Source organism: Pseudophryne corroboree, chromosome 11 (genome assembly GCF_028390025.1).
Source record: "Pseudophryne corroboree isolate aPseCor3 chromosome 11, aPseCor3.hap2, whole genome shotgun sequence".
Classification (NCBI taxonomy): domain Eukaryota; kingdom Metazoa; phylum Chordata; class Amphibia; order Anura; family Myobatrachidae; genus Pseudophryne; species Pseudophryne corroboree.
The window spans coordinates 295,975,212-295,999,167 of NC_086454.1; the positions used below are offsets into that span (position 1 = coordinate 295,975,212).

At 49.6% G+C, this 23,956-nt stretch overlaps 1 protein-coding gene across 2 annotated transcripts in view; it reads right to left on the minus strand.

The window, feature by feature from the left end:
- Positions 1 to 20,991, minus strand: part of LOC134969491 (IST1 homolog) — an 80,642-nt gene extending 59,651 nt beyond the window's left edge. For both annotated transcript variants that reach the window (XM_063945478.1, XM_063945477.1), the window contains exon 1: positions 20,811 to 20,991. The gene's annotated coding sequence lies outside the window, so the exon portion shown is untranslated. The remainder of the gene's footprint in view (positions 1 to 20,810) is intronic.
- Between the last annotated feature and the right edge of the window lie 2,965 nt (positions 20,992 to 23,956).

Genomic DNA, 23,956 nt, shown 5'->3' on the forward strand with positions numbered 1-23,956 from the left:
TGGCGCTGGTGAGTGCTGAGGAAGAAGCCCCGCCCCCTCAGCGGCGGGCTTCTGTCCCGCGTTTCTGTGTAAAATTATGGCGGGGGCTCATGCATATATACAGTGCCCAACTGTATATATGCCCACTTTCTGCCAAGAGGTCCTAATTGCTGCCCAGGGCGCCCCCCCCCCCCCCCCCCTGCACCCTACAGTGACCGGAGTATGTGGGTTTAATGTGGGAGCAATGGCGCACAGCTGCAGTGCTGTGCGCTACCTCAGTTTGAAGACTGGAGTCTTCTGCCGCAGATTTTGAAGTCTTCTTGCTTCCGTCACCGGCTTGTGTTTTCCAGCTCTGCGAGGGGGATGGCGGCGCGGCTACGGGATCGGACGACAAAGGGTGAGATCCTGTGTACGATCCCTCTGGAGCTAATGGTGTCCAGTAGCCTAAGAAGCAGGACCTATCTTCAGTGAGTAGGGCTGCTTCTCTCCCCTCAGTCCCACGATGCAGAGAGTCTGTTGCCAGCAGATCTCTCTGAAAATAAAAAACCTAACAAAATACTTTCTTATAGCAAGCTCAGGAGAGCTCACTGAACAGCACCCAGCTCGTCCGGGCACAGATTCAAACTGAGGTCTGGAGGAGGGACATAGAGGGAGGAGCCAGAGCACACCAGTATCCAAATTCTTTCTTAAAGTGCCCTGTCTCCTGCGGAGCCCGTCTATTCCCCATGGTCCTTACGGAGTCCCCAGCATCCACTAGGACGTTAGAGAAATCAATAAATACATTGAAAACCGAGTGATATATACAGTAAGCAGATGCAAGGAAGTAAAGGGGGGTATGTAAGAGCGTTTAAAAATAAATAAACAGGATTTTAATCACCTACCTGTAAATCCTTTTCTAGTAGTCTGTAGAAGATGCTGGGGTCCACATTAGTACCAAGGGGTATAGACGGGTCCACTAGGAGTCACCGGCACTTTAAGAGTTTGAGAGTGTGGGCTGGCTCCTCCCTCTATGCCCCTCCTACCAGACTTAGTCTAGAAACTGTGCCCGAGGAGACGGACACCTTCGAGAGAAGGATTATACACAGATAGTGGCGAGATTCATACCAGCTCACACACACACACACACACACACACACACACACTAAACCAAGCTGACTAGCTTGAAACCCTAGCAACCGCTGAAACCTTACTTACCAAGTAACAATGCAGTACTCAACTAAAAACAAAGTTGTACTGAACCAGATAACCACTGCAGGAAAACAAAGCGCTGGGCGGATGCCCAGCATCCTCTACGGACTACGAGAAAAGGATTTACCGGTAGGTAATTAAAATCCTATTTTCTCTTATGTTTTAGAGGATGCTGGAGTCCACATTAGTACCATACGGATGTGCCAAAGCTCCAAGAACGGGAGGGAGAGCGCGGAGACTCCTGCAGAACTGATTGGCCTCTGAGGACCTAAAGTTTGGTCAAAGTATCGAACTTGTAGAACTTTGCAAACGTGTTCAACCCAGACCAAGTAGCCGCTCGGCAGAGTTGTAAAGCCGAGACACCCCAGGCAGCCGCCCAGGAAGAACCCACCTTACGAGTAGAGTGGGCCATAACAGACGCAGGACACGTCAAGCCTGCCGTAGAACACGCATGCTGGATAGTGAACCTGATCCAGCGAGAGATCGTCTGCTGAGAAGCAGGACACCCAATTTTCTTGGGATCATACAGGACAAACAGAGAGTCTGATTTTCTGTGACGAGCAGTCCTCCTCACATAGATTTTTAGAGCCCTTACATCATCTAAGGACTTTGATGAAATTGAGGAGTCAGTCGCAACTGGCACCACAATAGGTTGGTTGTCGGAAGAAACTGCTGACGCGTCCGGAGCTCAGCTCTGTCTTCATGGAAGATCAAATAAGGGCTTTTGCATGACAAAGCCCCAAACTCCGACACACGTCTGGCAGAAGCGAAGGCCAACAAAGTGACAGCCGTCCACGTGAGAAACTTGACCTCAACCTCCTGTAGAGGCTCAAACCAGTCAGACTGAAGGAACTGCAACACCAAGTTAAGATCCCATGGCTCCGCAGGCGGTACAAAGGGAGGTCGGATATGCAGAACTCCCTTCAAAAAACGTCTGAACCTCAGGGAGGGCAGCCAATTGTTTCTGGAAGAAAATAGAGCCGAAATCTGGACCTTCACACATCCTAACCTCAGGCCCATATCCACACCTGCTTGCAGGAAGAGGAGAAACCGTCCCAGTTGAAACTCCACCGTAGGAAACTTCTTGGACTCACACCAAGATACATATTTTTTCCAAATACGATGGTAATGTTTAGACGTTACTCCTTTCCTAGGCTGTATCAGGGTAGGAATAACCTTGTTTGGAATGTCCTTCTGAGCTAGTATCTGGCGTTCAACCTCCATGCCGTCAAACGTAGCCATGGTATAGGCGAACGGTCCCTGGTGTAGCAGGTCCTCCCGAAGAGGAAGAGGCCTTGGCTCTTCTAGCAGTAGAATCAGAAGATCTGCGTACCTTCTTGGCCAGTCTGGAGCAATGTGGATCGATTTAACTCTTGATCTCCTTATGAGCTTTAGAACTCTTGAAATGAGTGGAACTGGTGGAAACACGTACACCAACTGGAATACACAGAGTCACTAGGGCGTCCACCGCCACTGCTTGCGGGTCCCTCGACCTGGAACAATATCGCCGAAGCTTCTTGTTGAGACAAGAGACCATCATGTCTATTTGGGGTACACCCCAAAGATCTGATATCTCCTTGAACACCTCTGGATGGAGACCCCACTCCCCATGATGGAAATCGTGTCTGCTGAGGAAGTCCGCTTCCCAGTTGCCTACTCCCGGAATGAAGATTGCTGACAGCGCCAACATGTGTTTTTCTGCCCAGAGCATGATTCTTGTTACCTCTGACATTGCAGCTCTGCTCTTCGTTCCTCCCTGTCTGTTTATGTAAGCCACTGTCATTACATTGTCCGAATGCACTTGAATGGCCCGATTTCTTAAAAGATGGTCCGCTTGGAGAAGACCGTTGTAGACGGCTCTTACTTCCAGAATGTTTATCGGCAGGTCGGCTTCCAGACTTAACCACCTTCCTTGGAAGGTTTCCCCTTGGGTGACTGCGCCCCATCCCCGGAGACTTGCATCCGTGGTCAGAAGGTACCACGAAAAGGTTTGAATAGTAACCTTTATTCTGCATATGGGGTGGGATTGGTACAATAACCTGTGCCTCCACCAACTTCTGCATGGCTTCCTGTAGGATAGCCCTGTATGCCAGCAAAGCTGGCAAGTCTGATTTAAAGAATCGGTGAGGAGGGAGATCTTGAAATTCCAGCCTGTACCCCCGGGACACAATATCTTGCACCCAGGGATAGAGGCCGGAGGACACCCAGACGTGACTGAAATGTCTGAGTCTCGCTTCCACCTGCTCGATCTCTAGGCTGTGAGGTCCACCGTCATGCTGAGGATTTTGAGGAGACAGAGGCAGGCTTCTGCTCCTGGGAACCTGCAGGTGCAGGTCTTTAGGATTTTGCTCGACCACCTCTGAAGAAAGTGGTGGGAGGCTTGGACTTTTTACCTTTTGCGGACCGAAAAAACTGCATCGTGGACGTAGAAAAAGGTTTCTTCGTTGACTGAGTGGCTGAGGGAAGAAAGGTTGACTTACCAGCGGTTGCCTGTGAAAATCCACGCATCCAATGCTTCCCCAAATAGAGCCTGTCCTGTGAAGGGTAGGTTCTCCTCACTTCTCCTGGATTTCGCGTCTGCCGACCATTAGCGCAGCCAGAGTCCCCTGCGTGCCGAGACAGCCATGGAAGACGTCCTTGCATTCAGATGACCCCAGATCCTTCATGGCCTCCACCATGAAACCCACAGAATCCTGTATGTTACGTAAAAACAATTCAACGTCACTTCTGTCCAGAGAATCTAATTCCTCTAGCAATGTGCTTGACCACTTTACTATGGCTTTAGAAATCCATGCGCAGGCAATAGTGGGCCTTAACGCCACGCCAGAAGCAATATATATGGATTTGAGCATAGTCTCAATCTTGCGGTCTGACGTTTTTTTCAAAGCTGTAGACCCAGGGACAGGCAACACCACTTTTTAGACAGTCTAGATACAGACGCGTCCACTATGGGTGGGTTTTCCCACTTTTTCCCATCTTCCTCAGGGAATGGAAAGGCAACAAGAACCTTTTTTGGGATCTGGAATTTTTTCTCTGGGTTTTCCCAGGATTTCTCAAATAATGCGTTTAATTCCTTAGACGCAGGGAAGGTCAGGGAGGCTTTCTTATGGTCAGTAAAATAAGCCTCCTCAACCTGCTCAGGTGGTTTGTCAGTTATGTGTAACACATCCCTAATGGCCTCAATCATGGGCTGTACCCCTTTTGCAAGGGAAGCCTCACCCCCCCCCCCCCCGCATATCCCCCTCACTGTTTGCCGTGCCAGAGTCGGTATCCGCATCGACCTGCATAATCTGGGCAATCTGGGGGAATATACAAGGGGGAATTTGAGGTAATGGGAACAGAAATAAAACCTCCACAGATTGTTTTAAAACCTGTGCTTCAGTCTCATAATGCGCAATCCTAGTAGAAATTTGGGATATCATTCCCTTAATAGAAGCCACCCACTGGGGTTCGGATTCGGCAGGCTGAGACATAATATTACATTCCTGAGTACATGGAATGGATTCCTGTGGTGAAAATACATACTCTGCAGCACAAGATACAGAGTCCCTGGACAAAGTAATGTGAGATTTACACACACACACACACAGGAAAATGTCAGACACAGTTTTCCCCAAGTACCTTCAGCAGGGAGGCTGTTGCCAGCAGCCTCCCTGTGCCCAACTCTAATGAAAATAATAAAACCAAAAGAACTCCTATGGAGCTCCCATAGCTGTGACCGGCTTCTTCGGGCACATTTTCTAAACTGAGTCTGGCAGGAGGGGCATAGAGGGAGGAGCCAGCCCACACTATTAAACTCTTAAAGTGCCCATGGCACCTATACCCCATGGTACTAATGTGGACCCCAGCATCCTCTAGGACGTAAGAGGGAAAAAAAGAAGAAAAAAAAAAAAAAGAGAGAGAGAGATATAGGGGCGATTCTATTGTTTAATGTGTGCTCAAAATTGCATATCACCCGTCACTTTAGTTGAGGCGATATGCAATCGTTTAGACGCCCATTGTTTAACTGCGTCGTGAAGTGTTGTATTTAGTCACGTAAAACGGCTAAACCCAACTACAGTACTGGGCACTACATGAAAAGTGTTTCGGCACCCAAACTGGACACTTTTCACACATTTCCGCTCGCCATCTCAGGAAGCTGCGAGTAGAAATGCCAGCAACTGTTCGTGCACAAATGGAGCAACAATTGAACTGCCCAGTCAGTGATTGGCCTGTGGTCGATTAGACACCCATGACTGATCACTGGCGCCGGCGATGACCTATGTTCTGCCTGCCAAAGAAGAGCTGGAGTAAGGCAACCTGAGGGAAACCTGTATAACGCCATGTGAAGATGCCAATATTATCACAAGGCTCCATCAAGGTGGGGTGTTTTTGTTACAATAAAATTTTTGTCAATTTGGGCAGATCACATTTCACTACTGTATGGTAATAAAAAAAATTAGAGCACCAAAAAAATGCAAATTTAAGGGATTGGTGGAGAATTCACCTCCAACTACCCATTAGTACATTTAGGTGATATTAAAATAAATGTGAAAACATTAATATACAGATGTAAGGAAGTGTAATAACATGTCCCGAAAAGAGAGACACTTTAGTGTACAATATACAGGTATAACGAGGTATAACAACATGCCTGGATGGGAGACACATTTAGTATACAATATACAGGTATATGGAGGTATTATAACATGCAAGGACGAGAGAAACACATTAGTATACAAAATACAGGTATAAGGAGGTATAATAACATGCCCGGGTGAGAGAGGCATTAGAATACAATATACAGGTATAATAACATGCCCAGGTGAGAGAGGCATTAGTATACAATATATAATAAGATTTTACTCACCGGTAAATCTATTTCTCGTAGTCCGTAGTGGATGCTGGGACTCCGTAAGGACCATGGGGATTAGCGGCTCCGCAGGAGACTGGGCACAACTAAAGAAAGCTTTAGGACTACCTGGTGTGCACTGGCTCCTCCCACTAAGACCCTCCTCCAGACCTCAGTTAGGATACTGTGCCCGGAAGAGCTGACACAATAAGGAAGGATTTTGAATCCCGGGTAAGACACATACCAGCCACACCAATCACACCGTATAACTCGTGATACTATACCCAGTTAACAGTATGATAACAACTGAGCCTCTCAACAGATGGCTCAACAAAAACCCTTTAGTTAGGCAATAACTATATACAAGTATTGCAGACAATCCGCACTTGGGATGGGCGCCCAGCATCCACTACAGACTACGAGAAAAAGATTTACCAGTGAGTAAAATCTTATTTTCTCTAACGTCCTAAGTGGATGCTGGGACTCCGTAAGGACCATGGGGATTATACCAAAGCTCCCAAACGGGCGGGAGAGTGCGGATGACTCTGCAGCACCGAATGAGCAAACTCTAGGTCCTCCTCAGCCAGGGTATCAAACTTGTAGACTCTTGCAAGAGTGTTTTAACCCGACCAAGTAACAGCTCGGCAAATTTGTACAGCCAAGACCCCTCGGGCAGCCGCCCAAGAAGAGCCCACTTTCCTCGTGGAATGGGCTTTCACAGATTTAGGGTGCGGCATTCCAGCCGCAGAATGTGCAAGTTGAATCGTGCTACAGATCCAGCGAGCAATAGTCTGCTTAGAAGCAGGAGCACCCAGCTTGTTGGGTGCATACAGGATAAATAGCGAGTCAGTTTTCCTGACTCCAGCCATCCTGGAAACATATACTTTTCAGGGCCCTGACTACATCCAGAAAACTTGGAATCCTCCAAGTCCCAAGTAGCCGCAGGCACCACAATAGGTTGGTTCACATGAAAAACTGATACCACCTTAGGAAGGAATTGGGAACGAGTCCTCAATTCCGCCTTATCCATATAGAATACAGATAAGGCCATTTGTATGACAAAGCCGCCAATTCTGATACACGCCTGGCCGACGCCACGGCCCACAGCATGACCACTTTCCACGTGAGGTATTGTAGCTCCACGGATTTAAGTGGCTCAACTCAATGCGACTTCAGGAAATCCAACACTACGTTGAGATCCCACGGTGCCACTGGAGGCACAAACGGGGGTTGACTATGCAGCACTCCCGTAACAAAAGTCTGAACTTCAGGCAGTGAAGCCAGTTCTATTTTGGAAGAAAATCGATAGAGCCGAAATCTGGACCTTAATAGAACCCAATTTTAGGCCCATAGTCACCTCTGACTTGTAGGAAGTGCAGAAAACGACCTAGCTGAAATTCCTCCTTTGGGGCCTTACTGGCCTCACAGCACGCAACATATTTCCGCCATATGCGGTGATAATGGTTTGCGTTCACTTCTTTCCTAGCTTTAAATAGCGTAGGGATAACTTCCTCCGGAATGCCCTTTTCCTTCAGGATCCGGCGTTCAACCGCCATGCCGTCAAACGCAGCCGCGGTACGTCTTGGAACAGACAGGCCCCCTGCTGCAGCAGGTCCTGTCTGTCTGAGATCATTTCTTGGAGTTCTGGGTACCAAGCTCTTCTTGGCCACCCGGAACAATGAGTATAGTTCTTACTCCTCTCCTTCTTATTATTCTCATTACCCTGGGTATGAGAGGCAGAGAAGGGAACACATACACCGACTGGTACACCCACTGTGTTACCAGAGCGTCCACAGCTATCGCCTGAGGGTCCCTTGACCTGGCGCAATATCTTTGTAGCTTTTTGTTGAGGCGGGACGCCATCCTGTCCACCTGTGGCCTTTCCCCATGGTGTACAATCATTTGGAAGACTTCTGGATGAAGTCCCCACTCTCTCGGGTGGAGGTCGTGTCTGCTGAGAAAGTCTGCTTCTCAGTTGTCCACTCCGGGAATGAACACTGCCGACAGTGCTAACACATGATTTTCCGCCCATCGGAGAATCCTTGTGGCTTCTGCCATCGTCATCCTGCTTCTTGTGCCGCCCTGTCGGTTTACATGAGCGACCGCCGTGATGTTGTCTGACTGGATCAGCACCGGCCGGTGTTGAAGCAGGGGTCTAGCCTGACTTAGGGCATTGTAAATGGCCCAAAGTTCCAGAACATTTATGTGTAGGGAAGTCTCCTGACTTTTCCATAGGCCTTGGAAGTTTCTTCCCTGTGTGACTGCCCCCCAGCCTTGAAGGCTGGCATCCGTGGTCACCAGGACCCAGTCCTGTATGCCGAATCTGCGGCCCCCTAGAAGATGTGCAGTCACCACCACAGCGACACCCTGGCCCTTGGAGACAGGGTTATCCGCCGATGCATCTGAGAATGCGACCCGGACCACTTGTCCAACAGATCCCACTGGAAGATCCTTGCATGGGACTTGGCGAATGGAAATTCTTCGTAAGAAGCTACCAGCTTTCCCAAGGCTCGCGTGCATAGATGCACCGATACCTGTATTTTGTATTAGGAGGTCTCCGTCTAGAGACGCCAACTCCTTGGACTTCTCCTCCGGGAGAAACCCTTTTTATCCTGTTCTGTGTCCAGAACCATACCCAGGAACAGTAGACGCGTCGTAGGAACCAGCTGTGACTTTAGAATATTCAGAATCCAGCCGTGCTGTTGTAGCACTTCCCGAGATAGTGCTACTCCGACGAACAACTGCTCCCTGGACCTCGCCTTTATAAGGAGATCGTCCAAGTACGGGATAAGTACTTCGGCCATTACCTTGTTAAATACCCTCGTGCCGGGGACAGACCAACGGCAACGTCTGGAATTGGTAATGACAATCCTGTACCACAATTCTGAGGTACACCTGGTGACGAGGGTAAATAGGGACATGCAGGTAAGTATCCTTGATGTCCAGTGATACCCTGAAATTTTCCAGGCTTGCAATAATCGCCCTGAGCGATTCCATTTTGAACTTGAACCTCCGTATATAAGTGTTCAAGGATTTCAATTTTAGAATGGGTCTCACCGAACCGTCTAGTTTCGGTACCACAACATTTTGGAATAGTAACCCCGGCCTTGTTGAAAGAGGGGTACCTTGATTTCACCTGCTGGAAGTACAGCTTGTGAATTGCCGCCAGTACTACCTTTCTCCGAGGGCAGCAGGCAAGGCTGATGTGAGGCAACGGCGAGGGGGAGTCGTCTCGAACTCCAGCCTGTATCCCTGTGATACTACTTGCAGAACCTAGGGATCCACCTGTGGGCAAGCCCACTGATCCCTGCAGTTCCCGAGACGCGCCCCCACCGCACCTGTCTCCACCTGTGGAGCCCCAGCGTCATGCGGTGGACTCAGAGGAAGCGAGGGAAGATATTTGATCCTGGAACTGGCTGACTGGTGCAGCTTTTTCCTTCTTCCCTTGTCTCTGTGCAGAAAGGAAGCGACTTTGACCCGCTTGCTTTTCTGAAGCCGAAAGGACTGTACCAGAATATATGGTGCTTTCTTTTAGGCTTTTGTGAAGAAACCTGAGGTAAAAAAATTTCTTCCCAGCTGTTGCTGTGGATACGAGGTCCCAGAGACCATCCCCAAACAATTCCTCACCCTTATAAGGCAGAATCTCCATGTGCCTTTTAAATGCAGCATCACCTGTCCACTGCCGGGTTTCTACTACCCTCCTGGCAGAATGGACATTGCATTAATTCTGGATGCCAGCCGGCAAATATCCCTCTGTGCATCCATTATATATAAGACAACGTCTTAAATATGCTCAATGTTAGCAAATATTATTATCCCTGTCTTAGCGTATTAATATTATCTGACAGGGTGTCAGACCACGCTGCAGCAGCACTATTTATGCTGAGGCAATTGCAGGTTTCAGTATATAACCTGAGTGTGTAAATACAGACTTCAGGATCGCCTCCTGCTTTTTATCAGCAGGTTCCTTCAAGGTGGCCGTATCCTAAGACGGCAGTGCCACCTTTTGACAAACGTGTGAGCGCCTTATCCACCCTAAGGGATATCTCCCAACGTGACCTATCCTCTGGCGGGAAAGGGTACGCCATCATTAACTTTTTAGAAATAACCAGTTTCTTATCGGGGGAGACCACGCTTCTTTACACACTTCATTCATTCATCTGATGGGGGAACAAAACAGTGGCTGTTTTTTCTCCCCAAAACTAAAACCCCTTTTATGTGGTACTTGGGTTTATGTCAGAAAATGCGTAACACATTTTTCATTGCCGAGATCATGTAACGGATGTTCCTAGTGGATTGTGTATATGTCTCAACCTCGTCGACACTGGAGTCAGACTCCGTGTCGACATCTGTGTCTGCCATCTGAGGTAACGGGCGTTGTTTTGAGCCCCTGATGGCCTTTGAGACGCCTGGGCAGACGCGGGCTGAGAAGCCGGCTGTCCCACAGCTGTTACGTCATCCAGCCTTTTATGTAAGGAGTTGACACTGTCGGTTAATACCTTCCACCTATCCATCCACCCTGGTGTCGGCCCCACAGGGGGCGACATCCCATTTATCGGCCTCTGCTCCGCCTCCACGTAACCTTCCTCATCCAACATGTCGACACAGCCGTACCGACACACCGCACACACACAGGGAATGCTCTGACTGAGGACAGGACCCCACAAAGTCCTTTGGGGAGACCGAGAGAGAGTATGCCAGCACACACCAGAGCGCTATATAATGCAGGGATTAACACTATAACTGAGTGATTTTTCCCCAAATAGCTGCTTGTATACATATATTGCGCCTAAATTTAGTGCCCCCCCTCTCTTTTTAACCCTTTGAGCCTGAAAACTACAGGGGAGAGCCTGGGGAGCTGTCTTCCAGCTGCACTGTGAAGAGAAAATGGCGCCAGTGTGCTGAGGGAGAAGCCCCGCCCCCTTTTCGGCGGACTTTCTCCCGCTTTTTCTGTGATACTGGCAGGGGTAATTTTACATCTATATAGCCTCTGGGACTATATATGATGTATATTTTGCCAGCCAAGGTGTTATTTATTGCCCCCCCCCAGCGCCCTGCACCCATCAGTGACCGAAGTGTGAGGTGTACATGAGGAGCAATGGCGCACAGCTGCAGTGCTGTGCGCTACCTTGGTGAAGACCGAAGTCTTCTGCCGCCGATTTTCCGGACCTTCTTCGTGCTTCTGGCTCTGTAAGGGGGACGGCGGCGCGGCTCCTGGAACGAACACCAAGGTCGGGTCCTGCGGTCGATCCCTCTGGAGCTAATGGTGTCCAGTAGCCTAAGAAGCCCAAACTACCACCTGTTAGGTAGGTTCGCTTCTTCTCCCCTTACTCCCTCGCTGCAGTGAGTCTGTTGCCAGCAGGTCTCACTGAAAATAAAAAAATAAGATTTTACTTACCGATAAATCTATTTCTCGTAGTCCGTAGTGGATGCTGGGACTCCGTCAGGACCATGGGGATTAGCGGCTCCGCAGGAGACAGGGCACAAAAATAAAGCTTTAGGATCAGGTGGTGTGCACTGGCTCCTCCCCCTATGACCCTCCTCCAAGCCTCAGTTAGGATACTGTGCCCGGACGAGCGTACACAATAAGGAAGGATTTTGAATCCCGGGTAAGACTCATACCAGCCACACCAATCACACCGTACAACTTGTGATCTGAACCCAGTTAACAGTATGACAAACGTAGGAGCCTCTGAACAGACGGCTCACAACAATAACAACCCGATTTTTTTGTAACAATAACTATGTACAAGTATTGCAGACAATCCGCACTTGGGATGGGCGCCCAGCATCCACTACGGACTACGAGAAATAGATTTATCGGTAAGTAAAATCTTATTTTCTCTGACGTCCTAGTGGATGCTGGGACTCCGTCAGGACCATGGGGATTATACCAAAGCTCCCAAACGGGCGGGAGAGTGCGGATGACTCTGCAGCACCGAATGAGAGAACTCCAGGTCCTCTTTAGCCAGGGTATCAAATTTGTAGAATTTTACAAACGTGTTCTCCCCCGACCACGTAGCTGCTCGGCAGAGTTGTAATGCCGAGACCCCTCGGGCAGCCGCCCAGGATGAGCCCACCTTCCTTGTGGAATGGGCCTTGACAGATTTAGGCTATGGCAGGCCTGCCACAGAATGTGCAAGTTGAATTGTGCTACAAATCCAACGAGCAATCGTCTGCTTAGAAGCAGGAGCACCCAGCTTGTTGGGTGCATACAGTATAAACAGCGAGTCAGACTTTCTGACTCCAGCCGTCCTTGAAATATATATTTTCAATGCCCTGACAACGTCCAGCAACTTGGAATCCTCCAAATCGCTAGTAGCCGCAGGCACCACAATAGGCTGGTTCAGGTGAAACGCTGACACCACCTTAGGCAGAAACTGAGGACGCGTCCGCAGTTCTGCCCTGTCCGAATGGAAAATCAGATATGGGCTTTTATACGATAAAGCCGCCAATTCTGACACTCTCCTGGCTGAAGCCAGGGCCAGTAGCATGGTTACTTTCCATGTGAGATATTTCAAATCCACCGATTTGAGTGGCTCAAACCAATGGGATTTGAGAAAATCCAAAACTACATTAAGGTCCCACGGAGCCACTGGGGGCACAACCGGGGGCTGTATATGTAGTACTCCTTTTACAAAAGTCTGGACTTCAGGAACTGAAGCCAATTCTTTCTGGAAGAAAATCGACAGGGCCGAAATTTGAACCTTAATGGACCCCAATTTGAGGCCCATAGACAATCCTGTTTGCAGGAAATGTAGGAATCGACCCAGTTGAAATTCCTCCGTGGGGGCCTTCCTGGCCTCACACCACGCAACATATTTTCTCCAAATGCGGTGATAATGTTGTGCAGTCACCTCCTTCCTGGCTTTTACCAGTGTAGGAATGACCTCTTCCGGAATGCCTTTTTCCCTTAGAATTCGGCGTTCAACCGCCATGCCGTCAAACGCAGCCGCGGTAAGTCTTGGAATAGACACGGTCCCTGCTGAAGCAGGTCCCGTCTTAGAGGTAGAGGCCACGGATCTTCCGTGAGCATCTCCTGAAGTTCCGGGTACCAAGTTCTTCTTGGCCAATCCGGAGCCACGAGTATCGTTCTTACTCCCCTTTGCCGTATAATTCTCAGTACTTTTGGTATGAGAGGCAGAGGAGGAAACACATACACTGACTGGAACACCCACGGTGTTACCAGAGCGTCCACAGCTATTGCCTGAGGGTCTCTTGACCTGGCGCAATACCTGTCCAGTTTTTTGTTGAGGCGAGACGCCATCATATCCACCTTTGGTTTTTCCCAACGGTTCACAATCATGTGGAAGACTTCTGGATGAAGTCCCCACTCTCCCGGGTGTAGATCGTGTCTGCTGAGGAAGTCTGCTTCCCAGTTGTCCACTCCCGGAATGAACACTGCTGACAGTGCTATCACATGATCTTCCGCCCAGCGAAGAATCCTTGCAGCTTCTGCCATTGCTCTCCTGCTTCTTGTGCCGCCCTGTCTGTTTACGTGGGCGACTGCCGTGATGTTGTCCGACTGGATCAACACCGGCTGACCCTGAAGCAGGGGTTTTGCCAGGCTTAGAGCATTGTAAATCGCTCTTAGCTCCAGTATATTTATGTGAAGAGACATCTCCAGGCTTGACCATACTCCCTGGAAGTTTCTTCCCTGTGTGACCGCTCCCCAGCCTCTCAGACTGGCATCCGTGGTCACCAGGACCCAGTCCTGTATGCCGAATCTGCGGCCCTCTAACAGATGAGCACTCTGCAACCACCACAGAAGAGACACCCTTGTCCGTGGCGATAAGGTTATCCGCTGATGCATCTGCAGATGCGATCCGGACCATTTGTCCAGCAGATCCCACTGAAAAGTTCGTGCGTGGAATCTGCCGAATGGAATCGCTTCGTAAGAAGCCACCATCTTTCCCAGGACTCTTGTGCATTGATGCACAGACACTTTCCCTGGTTTTAGGAGGTTCCTGACAAGTTCGGATAACTCCCTGGCTTTCTCCTCCGGAAGAAACACCTTTTTCTGAACCGTGTCCAGAATCATTCCCAGGAACAGCAGACGTGTCGTCGGGGTCAATTGAGATTTTGGAAAATTCAGAATCCACCCGTGCTGTTGCAGCACTACTTGGGTTAGTGCTACTACGTCCCCCAGCTGTTCCCTGGACCTTGCCCTTATCAGGAGATCGTCCAAGTAAGGGATAATTAATACGCCTTTTCTTCGCAGAAGAAACATCATTTCGGCCATTACCTTGGTAAAGACCCGAGGTGTCGTGGACAATCCAAACGGCAGCGTCTGAAACTGATAATGACAGTTTTGCACCACGAACCTGAGGTACCCTTGATGTGAAGGGCAAATTGGGACATGCAGGTAAGCATCCTTGATGTCCAGGGACACCATAAAGTCCCCTTCTTCCAGATTCGCTATCACTGCTCTGAGTGACTCCATCTTGAACTTGAATTTTTGTATGTACAGGTTCAAAGATTCCAGATTTAGAATAGGTCTTACCGAGCCGTCCGGCTTCGGTACCACAAATAGTGTGGAATAATACCCCTTTCCCTGTTGTAGGAGGGGTACCTTGACTATCACCTGCTGAGAATACAGCTTGTGAATGGCTTCCAATACCGTTGCCCTGTCTGAGGGAGACGTTGGCAGAGCAGACTTTAGGAACCGGCGAGGGGGAGACTTCTCGAATTCCAACCTGTAACCCTGAGATACTATCTGCAGGATCCAGGGGTCCACCTGTGAGTGAGCCCACTGTGCGCTGAAATTCTTGAGTCGACCCCCCACCGCCCCTGAGTCCGCTTGTAAAGCCCCAACGTCATGCTGAGGGCTTTGCAGAAGCCGGGGAGGGCTTCTGCTCTTGGGAAGAAGCTGCTTGGTGCACTCTCTTACCCTTTCCTTTGCCTCGGGGCAAATATGACTGTCCTTTCGCCCGCTTGTTCCTATAGGAACGAAAGGACTGCGGCTGAAAAGACGGTGTCTTTTTCTGTTGGGAGGGGACCTGAGGTAAAAAGGTGGATTTCCCGGCTGTTGCCGTGGCCACCAAATCCGATAGACCGACCCCAAATAATTCCTCCCCCTTATACGGCAATACTTCCATATGCCGTTTGGAATCCGCATCACCTGACCATTGTCGCGTCCATAAACTTCTTCTGGCAGATATGGACATCGCACTTACTCTCGATGCCAGAGTGCAAATATCCCTCTGAGCATCTCGCATATAAAGAAAAGCATCCTTTAATTGCTCTAAAGTCAATAAAATACTGTCCCTATCTAGGGTATCAATATTTTCAGTCAGGGAATCCGACCAAACCACCCCAGCACTGCACATCCATGCAGAGGCGATGGCTGGTCGCAGTATAACACCAGTATTAGTGTATATACTTTTCAGGGTAGTTTCCAGCCTCCTATCCGCTGGATCCTTGAGGGCGGCCGTTTCAGGAGACGGTAACGCCACTTGTTTTGATAAGCGTGTGAGCGCCTTATCCACCCTAGGGGGTGTTTCCCAGCGCGCCCTAACCTCTGGCGGGAAAGGATATAATGCCAATAACTTCTTTGAAATTAGCAGTTTTCTATCGGGGTTAACCCACGCTTCATCACACACTTCATTCAATTCGTCTGATTCAGGAAAAACTACAGGTAGTTTTTTCAGACCCCACATAATACCCCTTTTTGTGGTACATGCAGTATCAGAGATATGCAAAGCCTCCTTCATTGCCGTGATCATATAACGTGTGGCCCTACTGGAAAATACGTTTGTTTCTTCACCGTCGACACTAGATTCGGTGTCCGTGTCTGGGTCTGTGTCGACCGACTGAGGTAAAGGGCGTTTTACAGCCCCTGACGGTGTCTGAGACGCCTGTACAGGTACTAATTGGTTTGCCGGCCGTCTCATGTCGTCAACTGATTTTTGTAATGTGCTGACATTATCACGTAATTCCATAAACAAAGCCATCCATTCCGGTGTCGACTCCCTAGGGGGTGACATCACCATTACCGGCAATTGCTCCGCCTCCACACCAACATCGTCTTCATACATGTCGACACACACGTACCGACACACAGCAGACACACAGGGAATGCTCTTATCGAAGACAGGACCCCACTAGCCCTTTGGGGAGACAGAGGGAGAGTTTGCCAGCACACACCCAAGCGCTATAAATATATAGGAACAACCCTATAGAAGTGTTGTCTCCCTTATAGCAGCTTAATATATCAAAAAACGCCAAAAAAGTGCCCCCCCCCCCCCCCCCCCCCTCTCTGTTTTACCCTGTTTCTGTAGTGCAGTGCAGGGGAGAGTCCTGGGAGCCTTCCTCGCAGCGGAGCTGAGCAGGAAAATGGCGGTGTGCTGAGGAGATAGGCCCCGCCCCCTATTTCGGCGGGCTCTTCTCCGGTGTTTGTGAAACCTGGCAGGGGTTAAATACATCCATATAGCCCCAGGGGCTATATGTGATGTATTTTTTAGCCAGAACAAGGTATTCTCATTGCTGCCCAGGGCGCCCCCCGCAGCGCCCTGCACCCTCCGTGACCGCTGGTGTGAAGTGTGTGACAACAATGGCGCACAGCTGCAGTGCTGTGCGCTACCTCATGAAGACTGAAAAGTCTTCTGCCGCCGGTTTCTGGACCTCTTCACTTTTCGGCATCTGCAAGGGGGTCGGCGGCGCGGCTCCGGGACCGGACTCCATGGCTGGGCCTGTGTTCGATCCCTCTGGAGCTAATGGTGTCCAGTAGCCTAAGAAGCCAATCCATCCTGCACGCAGGTGAGTTCACTTCTTCTCCCCTAAGTCCCTCGTTGCAGTGAGCCTGTTGCCAGCAGGACTCACTGTAAAATAAAAAACCTAAAAACTTTTTCTAAGCAGCTCTTTAGGAGAGCCACCTAGATTGCACCCTGCTCGGACGGGCACAAAAACCTAACTGGGGCTTGGAGGAGGGTCATAGGGGGAGGAGCCAGTGCACACCACCTGATCCTAAAGCTTTATTTTTGTGCCCTGTCTCCTGCGGAGCCGCTAATCCCCATGGTCCTGACGGAGTCCCAGCATCCACTAGGACGTCAGAGAAACCTAAATATACTTTCTTTCTAGGAGCTCAGGAGAGCCCCTAGTGTGCATCCAGCTCAGCCGGGCACAGAAATCTAACTGAGGTCTGGAGGAGGGTCTTAGTGGGAGGAGCCAGTGCACACCAGGTAGTCCTAAAGCTTTCTTTAGTTGTGCCCAGTCTCCTGCGGAGCCGCTAATCCCCATGGTCCTTACGGAGTCCCAGCATCCACTTAGGACGTTAGAGAAAGGTATAATAACATGCCCGAGTGAGAGAGGCATTGGTATACAATATATGGGTGTAGTATGGTATGCCGGCGGCCGGGCTCCCGGCGCCGGGAGCCCGACCGTTGGCATACCGACAGTGTGGCGAGCGCAAAGGAACCCCTTGCGGGCACGGTGGCGCGCGTAATTATTTATTCTCCCTCCAGGGGGGTCGTGGACCCCCACGAGGGAGAATAGCTGTCGGTATGCCGGGTGTCGGGATCCCGACATTCGGCATACTGAAGACCACCCTAATATATAGGTATAATAACATGCCCGGGTGAGAGAGGCATTAGTATACAATATACAGGTATAATAACATGCCCGGGTGAGAGAGGCATTAGTATACAATATACAGGTATAAGGAAGTATAATAACATGCCCGGGTGAGAGAGGCATTAGTATACAATATACAGGTATAAGGAGGTATAATAACATGCCCGGGTGAGAGAGGCATTAGTATACAATATATAGGTATAATAACATGCCCGGGTGAGAGAGGCATTAGTATACAATATATAGGTATAATAACATGCCCAGGTGAGAGAGGCATTAGTATACAATATACAGGTATAAGGAGGTATAATAACATGCCCGGGTGAGAGAGGCATTAGTATACAATATATAGGTATAATAACATGCCCAGGTGAGAGAGGCATTAGTATACAATATATAGGTATAATAACATGCCCAGGTGAGAGAGGCATTAGTATACAATATACAGGTATAAGGAGGTATAATAACATGCCCGGGTGAGAGAGGTATTAGTATACAATATATAGGTATAATAACATGCCCGGGTGAGAGAGGCATTAGTATACAATATATAGGTATAATAACATGCCCGGGTGAGAGAGGCATTAGTATACAATATACAGGTATAAGGAGGTATAATAACATGCCCGGGTGAGAGAGGCATTAGTATACAATATATAGGTATAATAACATGCCCAGGTGAGAGAGGCATTAGTATACAGGTATAAGGAGGTATAATAACATGCCCAGGTGAGAGAGACATTAGTATACAATATATAGGTATAATAACATGCCCAGGTGAGAGACACATTAGTATACAATATACAGGTATAAGGACGTATAATAACATGCCCAGGTGAGAGAGGCATTAGTATACAATATATAGGTATAATAACATGCCCGGGTGAGAGAGGCATTAGTATACAATATACAGGTATAAGGACGTATAATAACATGCCCGGGTGAGGGAGGCATTAGTATACAATATACAGGTATAAGGAAGTATAATAACATGCCCAGGTGAGAGAGGCATTAGTATACAATATACAGGTATAAGGAAGTATAATAACATGCCCGGGTGAGAGAGGCATTAGTATACAATATACAGGTATATGGAGGTATAATAACATGCCCGGGTGAGAGAGGCATTAGTATACAATATACAGGTATATGGAGGTATAATAACATGCCCAGGTGAGAGAGGCATTAGTATACAATATATAGGTATAATAACATGCCCGGGTGAGAGTGGCATTAGTATACAATATACAGGTATAAGGAAGTATAATAACATGCCCGGGTGAGAGAGGCATTAGTATACAATATACAGGTATAAGGAAGTATAATAACATGCCCGGGTGAGAGAGGCATTAGTATACAATATACAGGTATATGGAGGTATAATAACATGCCCAGGTGAGAGAGGCATTAGTATACAATATACAGGTATAAGGAAGTATAATAACATGCCCAGTTGAGAGAGGCATTAGTATACACTATACAGGTATAAGGAGGTATAATAACATGCCCGGGTGAGAGAGGCATTAGTATACAATATACAGGTATAAGGAAGTATAATAACATGCCCGGGTGAGAGAGGCATTAGTATACAATATATAGGTATAATAACATGGCCGGGTGAGAGTGGCATTAGTATACAATATACAGGTATAAGGAAGTATAATAACATGCCCGGGTGAGAGAGGCATTCGTATACAATATACAGGTATATGGAGGTATATTAACATGCCCGGGTGAGAGTGGCATTAGTATACAATATACAGGTATAAGGAAGTATAATACAGTAACATGCCCGGGTGAGAGAGGCATTAGTATACAATATACAGGTATATGGAGGTATAATAACATGCCCGGGTGAGAGAGGCATTAGTATACAATATACAGGTATATGGAGGTATAATAACATGCCCGGGTGAGAGAGGCATTAGTATACAATATACAGGTATAAGGAAGTATAATAACATGCCCGGGTGAGAGAGGCATTAGTATACAATATACAGGTATATGGAGGTATAATAACATGCCCAGGTGAGAGAGGCATTAGTATACAACATACAGGTATATGGAGGTATAATAACATGCCCGGGTGAGAGAGGCATTAGTATACAATATACAGGTATATGGAGGTATAATAACATGCCCGGGTGAGAGAGGCATTAGTATACAATATACAGGTATAAGGAAGTATAATAACATGCCCGGGTGAGAGAGGCATTAGTATACAATATACAGGTATATGGAGGTATAATAACATGCCCGGGTGAGAGAGGCATTAGTATACAACATACAGGTATATGGAGGTATAATAACATGCCCGGGTGAGAGAGGCATTAGTATACAACATACAGGTATATGGAGGTATAATAACATGCCCGGGTGAGAGAGGCATTAGTATACAATATACAGGTATATGGAGGTATAATAACATGCCCGGGTGAGAGAGGCATTCGTATACAATATACAGGTATAAGGAGGGATAATAACATGCCCGGGTGAGAGAGGCATTAGTATACAATATACAGGTATAAGGAAGTATAACATGCCCGGGTGAGAGAGGCATTAGTATACAATATACAGGTATATGGAGGTATAATAACATGCCCGGGTGAGAGAGGCATTAGTATACAATATACAGGTATAAGGAAGTATAACATGCCCGGGTGAGAGAGGCATTAGTATACAATATACAGGTATATGGAGGTATAATAACATGCCCGGGTGAGAGAGGCATTAGTATACAATATACAGGTATAAGGAAGTATAATAACATGCCCGGGTGAGAGAGGCATTAGTATACAATATACAGGTATAATAACATGCCCGGGTGAGAGAGGCATTAGTATACAATATACAGGTATAATAACATGCCCGGGTGAGAGAGGCATTAGTATACAATATACAGGTATAATAACATGCCCGGGTGAGAGAGGCATTAGTATACAATATACAGGTATAATAACATGCCCGGGTGAGAGAGGCATTAGTATACAATATACAGGTATATGGACTGGAGGTATTAGAATAATAATTATTATTCTGATAAGAGACACAGTAGATTGGGAGAAGCTCCGTGTCTATACCGGAAAGGTTCCGGAAGAGCAGGGCTGGCAGCAAGGTGCTGGCTGGTAACAGGGAAGTATGAGGCACCAGCGGCTACAGCCCGGGCAGTGCCCCTCGCGCAGTCACCAGGCGGCGATCCGGCACTGTACACATCGCTGCTGAGGGCGCAGTATGTACTTACGGGCGCAGGAACTCTCAGGCCTGACACTGTCCGAGGATCACCCACCGGCTCTACCTGACAGTCACCACTATTGTGCCGGAGCCACGCCCTCCCCTGACAGCATCATCGTCATGTGCTGCGGCGTGGGCGGAGCTTCCGGAGGAGCAGCGGTGACAGACCCGCTTCTGTAGACTTCACAGTCATGTGCTGAGCAGTGGGCGGGGCTTGCAGGGGGAGCGTCAATGTAAGAGCACATCTACTGTAGTTATTACGGTCATGTTCTGGGCAGTGGGCGGGGCTTGCGAGGGGGAGTGCTGGTGTGAAGCACAGCTTCTGGTGACATCAGGGTCATGTGGCTGCGTTGTCATCATCATAGTTACAGTGTCACGTGTGAGGAGTGATAAGTGTGCTGTGGTCTCTGTCCTCCTATTATTAGTCCATACCTTCCAACTGTACCTTTTTCTATGGTCTGTATTGATTTCTGGCTCTCCAATCTTCCGTTGAAAGTATAGGAAAAGGGGCGTGGTCACCCCCCCCCCCTTCCTGTAACCACGTCCCTTTCCTAATTTGTACCAATTTTTATGTGTAAAATGTTGGAGGGTATGTTATTCCATAGCAATTGGTATATATAGTTAACCCCTTCAGTGCGGAGTAAAGCCTCTTGTTGCCCTGGGCACTGCCTAATTGGTCACTTTTGGATGGAGACCCCGCCAACTCTCACAGATGTGTGAGAGGGCAGCGGGTTGGGGGGACGGGGGAAGTCACTCGCCTCCGTTCCCCCCGGACAGCGGCGGCGTTGCGGCGGGTCCCCAGCACGGAGGGGCTTGCATCCGGTGGGATTCAAGCCCCTCCAATCACGGCGCGGAGAGGCGGGGATGGCGCCGGGTGGGAGCCAATCAGGGCTCGCGCCCGGTCAGCCAATCAGAACATGCCGCGACGAGCCAATCAAGGCTCGTCGCGTCATAGCGCCGCCCCCTCCCAGCGTCTTATAACAGACGCGGCGGAGCGGGAGCGGCCAGTCGGCGCCGGGGACGGAGCAGAGAAGAGCTCCAGCGGAAGAAGAAGCAGAAGAGAGAACGCGGTGGTCCAGAAGAAGAGGCGGCGACGGGAACGGCCGGGAAGGAGAAGCCAGAAGCGGACCCCGCGGAGAGAGCCAGTCGACGCCCGGGAAGAAGACGTCGGGACGGCCGCGGAAGAGGAGCCCACCGGGAGTTCCGGAGGAGAGTGCCGCGGTGTGTGGGAGGCAAAAGAGCTAACGAAGCTCCCCACCGCGGCCTCTCCCTACGGCCCGGTAAGCGGCCTCGTGCCGAGTCTCTGAATTCCCCCTGGACCACCGGGTGTTCGGGCACTAGGCCCGTGAGCATAGTCAGGCCCTTCCGGCCTGTGGGCAGATAGTCGGGCCCTTCCGGCCCGTGGGCACCAGTGGTCGGCGCGTCTGGGCCCGGAAGCCGCGCGCAGTCGGGGCTCCACCCGGCCCGTGGCCTGTAGGCCCAGACCCGACCATTCCCTCCCTTTGGGGTTTTGGGCGTTAGGCCCGAACCACCACCAGTCACCCAGTCAGGCGGGCATTAGGCCCGGGGGCATAACGGGCCATAGGCCTGCAGAGCAGAAGGGGGCAGTAGGCCCTAGGGTATCTAGCCAGTGGGGGTAGGTATCCATAAGGTGGCCCTGGGCATCAGGTCCAGGTCATACAACAGTACCAGCTAAGAAGAGGGGGAAACAATCAAGGCGTTCTTAAATCAGGCGGAGCCCCGTCCCTTGTATACTCCAGCGAGTGAGCTGTGCGACCGCTCGGGCGGGGTACATTGCAGGCTGGGCACGGAGGGTCGGCTGACCCTCGCGTCTTGTATATGCCCTCGAGGTAGGGAAGGGTCGTGGAGAATTGGTCTCCACTGCGTCGGACTGGATGGTAAGGTACTCCTCATTTATATTGTACTCACATTGAACTTGTATTTGCTTGACCTGTTGACAGAGATTAGGTGAAGTAGCCGACCAAGTAAACCGTTGTAGTTCATAGTAGTTAGGCTCAGTTTTGTTGGTAGCCGTTGTTCAGTTGTAGGGAGGCTGCTGTCATTCTCTTCCCAGGAGCGGAGTTTCGCGTCAAGCAAGCTGACAAGAGTACCAGTGTGAGTATCCTCTGTGAGTGTGTGTCCTTGTCTGTGTTGAGCGCCGGTCGCGAGACCCCGCTAGGCCTAGCGGGCTCGCTCCCACCTCGGTGCGCAAGTGCCAAATAGGTGACGATTTGGGTGGCTGAGGCCCACGGGCCGATGATGACATTCACCTAACCGGTGAACGTCGCGGCCACCCCGGTGTGCCACTTATTCCCCCAGAGGAAGAAGTGGGCACGCAGTGAGAATATTTCTTGTCCCCTCTAGCCGCCGAGTTCCAGGCTGAGTTCCGGGCGAAGGTCCCGAAGAGGAGTCCTTTGCAATCAAGGCTGAGTGGGGCGGAGTGTGCGGTGCAGACGGAGGTAAGCAGTGGACCACTTACACGGGCGCAGGCTTCACACCACTTCGGCATCCTTACATTTGGCGTAGTCGGCAGGATCCTTGGAGAAGATGGATCGGGAAGTGGACAAGCCGGAGAGCGACGGTAACAAGTCCCTCGAGGAGACGAATGACGCGCCCAGCGATCAGCCTCGGGCCAGGTTACCCATCGGAGCAGCCCTCAACCACCTTGACAAGTTCGACGGGCAGAATATGCCCTTGACGGAGTGGATCGAGCAGTTGGAAACCACGATCGACCTCTACCAGATTCCGAAACGGGTACAGGTGAATTTGGCATTGAAGGTCCTGACTGGCGATGCCCGGAAGACCGTGAGAGTACGCCCCGAGCGGCTTCGTAGAAGCCTGGCTGACGTCTTCACCATCCTGAAGGGCGTGTATGGGGAAAAGGCCACCACCACCACGCTGAAGAAGCGTGTGTTCGCACGGGTTCAAAGGGAAGACGAGACGATTTCTCAGTTCGCTAACGCGATCCAGGAATACATGAGTGAGATCCAGACGAGGGAAGATGAGGAGTTGATGACTGGGGACCCGGATTCCACCTTGAGAGGTTTATTAATAGGTGGGCTGAGGAGCAGGTCCCTGCGGAACTACCTCCAGGATAAGGTCGATGGGGATGGCAAGCTCACCTTCTTCGAAGTGTTGGGGATGGCACTGAAGAAA